We start from the raw sequence: 8,088 nt of genomic DNA, 5'->3' as shown, positions 1-8,088 counted from the left end.
TGCAGCTATCATATTAGCTAGGGTAGTCATTGCACTGACTCAAATAAGGAAAAAGATGCTACAGTAGTTTTATTTCACTTCGCTTGCCAAATTGCAGCAAACCTTTGGTTCACGACAAAAACGTAGCAAAGAATATATATATCCCCATATGTCACGTCGGCATTGAGGTGTATGGGGGCCGTACATATACATCTATACGGAACTGATTTAGAGGCCAGTCCAACGGCAGAACATTCAACGTGGCAATTTGCGAGGCTATAAAGTTATCCGTACTACAAGACGACGCAGGGTTAGAGGCAGAGTTCAAGGGAAACAGGTCGTATTTTTTCAAGCCATGAGTCTTTTGAGCTCCGAGCGTTAAACTGATGGCAACTGGGCAACCTGCTGTGGGCGTGAGCAAAAGAAGTAATTTCGCCAATTCCAGAGTCCCGTTTCTTCAAGAAAGGAGGAGCCTGCACCCCTGAATGATACACTTGGGATAACTGCGACTTCAGATGCCGTGAGCACGAACCCAGAAGTCATTGCTCCATTTCAAGCTTTAAGACACATTCCGTCTGGAAACGCGAAAGTGCGTTTTCGTCTCGTCCAGTCTGTCTGTCTCCTAGACTGTACGCAGTAACTGCCTTCTGTTCTGCCTGCATACATTTCCCACAGTTCAAACAGTAAAAAAGTAAGTAAAGCTATCCCTGTAACAGGCCCTAAAGGCCCATAGGGTTGTGAGACGTTGGGGGTCCCACATTATCTAGACAATCGGCTCAAAGATGGCGGTAAGGTTGTCAGCCTTACGCGCCGGCCGCGCTTTACTCCCCAGGAAGGGGGCCGCGCCATAGCTCAAGCGGTTAGTCGCTGGCTTCCTACTGTGGCGGGCCGGGTTCGATCACGGGTCCGGTCAAGTGGGATTTGTGGTGGACAAAGTGGCGCTGGAGCAAGTTTTCTCCGAGTACTTCGGTTTCCCCTGCCAATCTTCATTCCACCAATTGCTCCACAATCACTTTCACCTATCATCTGGGGCTGGTACAATAGGCTAGAAGTGGCCGCAGTACAAGGGATTTAGTCCCACACCACTAGCAATAAAAAAAATAATACTCCCCAGGAAAAATATTTAATTAACTCCTGGTACTCATTTCTGTTAGAGGCTGAGTCGACCTCAGGGCCACAGTGCGGCCGGAAGGATCAGGTCAATTGAGAAAAATCCAATGACCTCATCGGGACTTGAACCCGCGACCTTCCGGCTTGTAGCATAGTGCCCCCTTCAAACAGAGTACAACGCCAATAACAAGGCAACCTGCATCTCAGTAAATCACCCCAGTAACGCTGCCTCCCCTGACACCACAGCGAACAGTGTCGCAATGAAGAACCACAAGCAGTGTACCACTACATTTGATGCAGCACACATGGAATGCTGTAACCAGAAAACTGCGAGCTTCCGTCGTGATTGCTGTTTATCATTCTACTTTGTTTGTGAAGACGCAGCGACAATTACTCCGAGCATTAGCTTCACAAGGACGTCCCGTCCTTGCCTCATGTTGACACATCGCGTTATCTTCCTCTCTGGGACTTCGGAGTATGGAAACACCGTAAGCTTATGTTTTTGTTTCGTTCCTTCCTTCCTCTTTCCTCATAAAATTTCTTTCACCTCTTCTTTCTTTTATGTTTTTCTTGCTTACTTTCTTTCTTTCTTTCTTTCTTTCTTTTTGCCATGCCTTCTTTTTTCTTTCGTTTTCCTTTCCCTCAAAGTGAATCCTTTGACAGTGTCTTCATTAAAGGGTTAACCGGTTCCTTGATAGGGAGACCGCATTGACGGGCACCCAGTTCTAGCTTTCTGACCTATGTGTATGCGTGAATGTCAAGCTGAACACAGCCATTCTTTGCGAGGTGCTTAGACACAGCGGTACTGGTTTTCTGGAAGCCACTGCCAATAAATACAGATGTATCAAGGCATTCTGAGAAGAACTCATGAGGCCTCCTTTCCTGCTATACTGATTTCTAGTCCTTCAGGCCTACAACTACTACTGTTATTTTACTTCTCTGAGAAACTCCTTACTACACTGCAGATGTTTTCCACATTTAATTTCTCGAATGACAGGTCACGGAGAACCGCCGTTGCTAAGTTTGCTGACTTAATAATATTTCATTTGTTATGAGTAGGTATGTTCTTGGTTTATCTCTCTGCCAAATCTCACCAGGCCAGCTCCAATGATTCATTAGCTGCAGCTATCAAACATAGAGAAAGATGAATTTCGCACGGCCGCCATTTCCTAACGGTAAAGGTAAAGTAGTCCCTGTGCTATGCCATGGAGACGTATGGGGGAGTGGATGTACAGTTCCATGTGTTTCCCTTACTTTCATAAAAAAGAACAAAATAACGAAAAGAAGCGGATGAAATAAAAGAGAAAAGAAAAACTGCATTAAAAATTTGCGTACTTTTCGAACGAGCGTGGGTTCGCTTGCGGTTATTCACGATTACGGGTAACTCTCATCTGCGAAAGTGGATACACGATGAATGGCTCATGAGAAATGACACTATCACGCTGGTTTGTAATATAGTTAAGCTTCCTTAGCAGTAGACTAGTGGGTGATAGTTCCTCAGGAAGTTAGGCAACTCTACGACCGATCACAGTGGCATGAACAGTCTAAGGCATGAACCGTCTTCGCCCAATCGAACATTTGGATCATGGGTTCGATTCCCACTCAAGGCATGTATGTCTGTGAGCGTTTATGCTGTTTATGTTGTTCTGTGTGCAGGTAGGGGCCTTATGACAGGCTTATCCCCCATCCAATAAGTCCTACCGACTGTTTATAGATAAAGAAACGGAAAAAGCGGCCAAGGTCCACAAGGGCTGTAAAGCCATAGACAGACAGACAGACAGACAGATAGATAGATAGACAGATAGATAGATAGATAGATAGACAGATAGATACGAAGCTGCCTCCGTAGTCTAGGTGTAATGTTCCCACCTCATGACTCAAGGTACGCGGGTTCAAACCCGGCGGAGGTCGTGGAATTTTTAAGGGCGGAAAAATTCAGGGAACAAGTCCTCCGGGAGGGACTTTAAGCCGTGGGTCCCGTGTCGTAGCTTCACGGCACGTAAAAGAACCTCGTGTCCCAAAGGGACCACTGAGCCAAATTGATAGGACATTTCCCGCCTAACAGTAGTCTCTAACGCCTCTGATAGATGGGAGAAGCATCGAGATACCGCTGAGCCAGTAGAGGCCGAACTAGCTGGCTGAGTCGGGACTTATGTCACGCACCAGTATCGGTAGGGTATAGAGACTGGTAGAATATCACAAAGGGGACGTACAATAGACCACTGGTCNTAGAAGGAAATATATCCGCTCTCTTCCATAGCCTCTAAACTTTCGGGTAGTTACTACACCGCGTTTCAATGTACAATACTGATTAGTGGCTAGAGCCGAGTGACACTAACATCTTATAAGTCATGTTCGGAATTCGATAAAAGTTTTTCAAAAAGTTGCCACTTGCCGGCCCCATAATAACAACCCCTTTCCGATGTGACGTCACAATCTACAGTGTACAACACCCGCTCCGTTTACTGCAAGTACAGGAAATGGAACAGAGATATCACTAGTATACGTCACCCAATCAAATCACGAACTCGCGATTCACAGATCGAACAGCAGCGGTCTCCTTAAAAAAAAAAACAGTTTACCACGCAAAAAACGTGAATCAAAAAAAAAGGCAGGAGCCACACCTATCCCAACGCAAAAGAAAAGTTGTTTGCAGAAAAAGAGACATGACACATCTTTCATTTCACACTTAAATGCACCGATTAACACCAGCTCAGGCATAGGCTCGGAAGTTCGGCAACAAGGCAACAGATGAGCCGGTGAAAATAATTTCTTTGTTCGCAGTCGGACCAAACATATTTCTTTGTTTCCTTGTAGTTTACTTGGCGACTCTAACGGTTACCTCAGACTATAGGCCTACACGGTTCAGTAACAGGATACTATTGAAAACTGGACTGGAAATCATATGAATGGAAACAGTCGTGTTACTTACGGTACTAGTACCCTGGCACTTACATGGAGAGGCTGGGTAAAACCACGAAAACCCTCGGTAAGATGGTGTTCCGACCGCGATTCGAATCCGGCACCTATTCTGTGTGATGAACTACATGTATGTCAACGGGTACAACGTGCTACTGTAACCAAAATAAATTTCATTAAACATTTTTATTGGCACATCATACCAAATTTCGTCGAAATCCATTGATATGGTAGAAGTATGAGACTGGGCCGAAATGACATCCATTTCGCGCTCACTTCATACAAAGAACGCATGGTAATGCCACGTGTTACTTGTATCAATACCTCTTGCGCTAATCACTGCTTTCCCTTTAACCACTCAACGGTTCAGAATAATGTAAACAAGCGGCTTCTGTCTTCATAACAAACAAAAAAATAAACTCCATGGTCTGCAGTCCGCAAGCGAGCTATACCGACCGAGCGACAGCCGCTTGTCGGCGAAGTTAGCGCAAACTTTAGCGGTTAGAGGCTGTCGCGTGGTCCCCACGGCCGTTAATTTCGGTTTTCTAGACAGGAGCCCCTATTTCCTTGAAACAGCTCCTGAATTATCCTCACAAGGCTGAGGAGACCCCGTTCCAGAGCCACTACTTCTCAGAAAAAAAATTGGTATCTCCGGGAATCGAACCCTGAACCTCTGGATCTGTAGGCAGGAACTGTGACCACCAAACCACAGAGGCGGTCGTGTCTTCATAACGACTACGTCAAATCTCCACAGTAAGCGGTTTTGCCTGTAGGTGGAGTTAAAATCGTGTATACACGTTTTCACTTCCTTCTGCTACATTTAGATATTTTCTGCTATATGTCAGAAGCATCGAATAATAACCGTACCGTCTCCCAAGCTTAGTTCGATGGTGGGTTTCACGCTATAGTGGTCGCCTGAGGAACACTGACATTTCGAATGTCATCAGGTTCACAGAACTATTTCAAACACAGGCTTAAACCCACTAAGTAAGTTGGCATTTTTGGAGCCTGCTGTTCATGTTGGCCTATCTGGGGCCGTGACGGCGACACAGGTTAGCAAAACGGGAGCCTGGAACGGCATGGTCTACGTTCCTCCCTTATTGTCAGAAACCAAGTTTCACGCTCATACAGAACCACAGGCAAAATTATAGTTTTGTATATTCTAATTTTTGTTTTTGGACAGCAGACGAGAAGACAATACGTTATGGACTGAATGACAGCAAGCATTACTAGAGTTCAGTCTCCTCTTAACTTCTTCCTGAATCAGATTTTCATTTGTTATCGTCATTCCCAAATATCTGATCTGTGCCACGTTTTCAAAACATCTGTTTCCTACCCACTAAGAATAATAAAAATAAAAGTGACACTTCTAGAGTCGCAACAGTAACACATTCAGGGGACAGCATGTTTCTGGTAGAAGAGCTTCGAAAGTGCTTGCACAATCTTTTAACAAGCAAGTTACAAAAGAAAGAAATAACAAGAGACGTGTTGGCGTTAACTGATGGGGTCATTGTTGCTTTGCCACAAGAAACTTCTATAGTCTCATTACAAATACAAGTCTTGTATGGAATATGTTTTTGTGCGTCTTGGTTTGACACGCTGTGGTGAGCGTAAAACACTGGAAAAGTAGCAGCGGTTCGGTTCGGGTGTACCGTCACGCTCTTCTGAGAATACCTCCTAAATATTTCTTCACATGAAAGAAATTTCACACAAAAATATCAATTTTAGAGAGTGAAAAAAAAACTTAATTCATCACGTCAATGGCAATGCTGTATGCAGTACAACACGCCGAAAGCCGCGACCCACCCAGTTGATGAACAACCTCATGGTATAACCGATGTTATATGACTTAATTTTAATTTTATCGACTTGTGTGTGTCTGTACCATGATTTCTGGAAGCTTTACTGGGCTTGGCAACGTCATGAATTATGAATTGGTGGGTACTACCCTGTACTTTGATGTCATGCTGTAACTGGCGCCGATTTCTCTACCTCGGATGATTCACACACGTACCAGTGTTTATGTCACAACTCATAGGGTACACCGTGTTGCAGGCGCAACGCCCAGTAGGTGGGTTTGAAGTCACTCGCTCTTTCAGTTCACGTGAACTAAAACTTCTATTGGTCTTAGCGCTTAGTTCTGGATAGAAGCAATTCTGCCTGTTCTCTCTCAGATGCAACAATTAATATGATAAAGGCGGCCAGTAGTTTTAAATACAATTAACTATATAATAAACACAAATAGCATATAAGGTACTGGCAAAAATGTTGGGCTAGAAGTAAATGCAGTATAACATATATGGTCTTCTGTCTCGTCACCAGAATGTGGGGAAAAGCTGTAGCACAGATAGCCAATAAGTCTTTTCAAAACGTGAAAAATCTCTAATATGTGGAAGCGATAGGAACGAATGAAAATTACATTCAGGTCAGTTCAAATTCGGGGAATGCTTTCTACAATTCAGTTTGGAATGTTCTTTTTTCGTTCTCCTATACTAAAACAGAGAGATCTAAATATACCCATAACAGTTATTTTACCAGCTGTTTCGTATGGACGTGAAACTTGTCCTCTCACCTTAGGACATCACACAGTGAGTGGCAGTGTTTGAGAACAGAATATAGAGGATGCTTGGTCCTGAGAAAAGTACCAAAAAACATGCAAAAAAGTCATGAGGAACTTCATAATATGTATCTTTTATCACAGAATAGGTCTATTAGTGTTATCAAATCAAGGACGACGACGTGGGTGAAGTAGCAAGGATGGGGGAGGGGTGATATATACACGCATAATTTAGCCAGAAACTACAAAAGGAAGATTTACGAGTGGATGGGATGGTTATGTTAAAATGGAACTTACAACAATGGGCAGGGTAATTATGGTGATGTAGGCTGGGCTCATCTGACTCGAAACACGGTTCCTAATTAGCTGAGCTAAGCCCCAAAAGAAGTAGTGTGCCCCATAAAGTTTCTCATAACTATACTATAACTATAGCCGGTCACGGTAGCCGAGCGGTCTACGGCATGTACTGTCGTCACTCGCTTGGAAACCGGATCGTTGGTTCGAATCCCACTCAGGGCATGGATGTTTAGTTTGTGTGTGTGAGTTTTTCTGTGTTTGTGTTGTGTACAGGTAGAGGCCTTGCGACGAGGTGATCACCCGCCCAAGGAGTCCTACCGAATGTGTAAGATCTAGAAAAACCGAAGTGAACGGAGAAGTTCATGGAGGTAGGCCTAGGCCCACTGGGGCTGTACTGCCAAGGGGGGAAAAAATACTATAACTATATTCAATTTCATCTTTTATGCATATTTTTTCTGGTGCAGATTCTCGATACGATAAATCATACAAATGTTTCGAACTATCATATTTGTTATTTTGCTTATTCTTTCTTGTTTTAAAGGAAACTTTCAATTAGTATTATTTCTACTGTCGAATGAGTGACCAGTGAATAATGCTTTGGGTAGCGTTAGAAAGGAAGCGATGACTCCACTGCCCTGGAGCGCCTCACACAGATTCATCGCTGGGCCGTTCTCTAAGCTAGTCAAACTTAAATTACATCTCCGAAACCTGTTACCTTAACATCTAATCCAGTGCTAACATATGGTGTTTCCAATTATTTCGTATAAATTAGTTTTTTAAGATTTATTTAATTACAATGTGTCAGTCGCTGACGTCATGGACATATAAGAAGAAAAAAGGTAAAGCTATCCCTGTAAGAGGCCGTTGAGGCCCAAAGGGCTGTGAGACGTCGAGGCTCCCACATTTTCTAGACAATGAACTCACAGATAGCGATGAGCCTTACGCGTCGGCCGTCCTTTACCCCCCGGAATATTCCTGGTACATTTCTGTTAGAGGCTGCGTAACCCTAGGGACATAGTGCGGCTGGAAGGATTAGGTCAATTGAAAAAAAAAGACAATCCAATGACTTCATCGAGAATCGAACCCGCAAACTTCCGGCTTATAGCATAGTGCCTCAACCAATTACGCTACCGTGTGGCCCTATACAGAGATATAACAAGATGAAAACGAATATATCAGTTGAGAAGGCTGTGGGGGGGGGGGGGCCTGTTTTAAATATTACTTCG

This window comes from Cryptotermes secundus, unplaced genomic scaffold (assembly GCF_002891405.2).
Source record: "Cryptotermes secundus unplaced genomic scaffold, Csec_1.0 scaffold1362, whole genome shotgun sequence".
NCBI lineage: Eukaryota > Metazoa > Arthropoda > Insecta > Blattodea > Kalotermitidae > Cryptotermes > Cryptotermes secundus.
The sequence above is the reverse complement of the archived record's forward strand: the minus strand, read 5'-3'. Positions refer to the sequence as shown.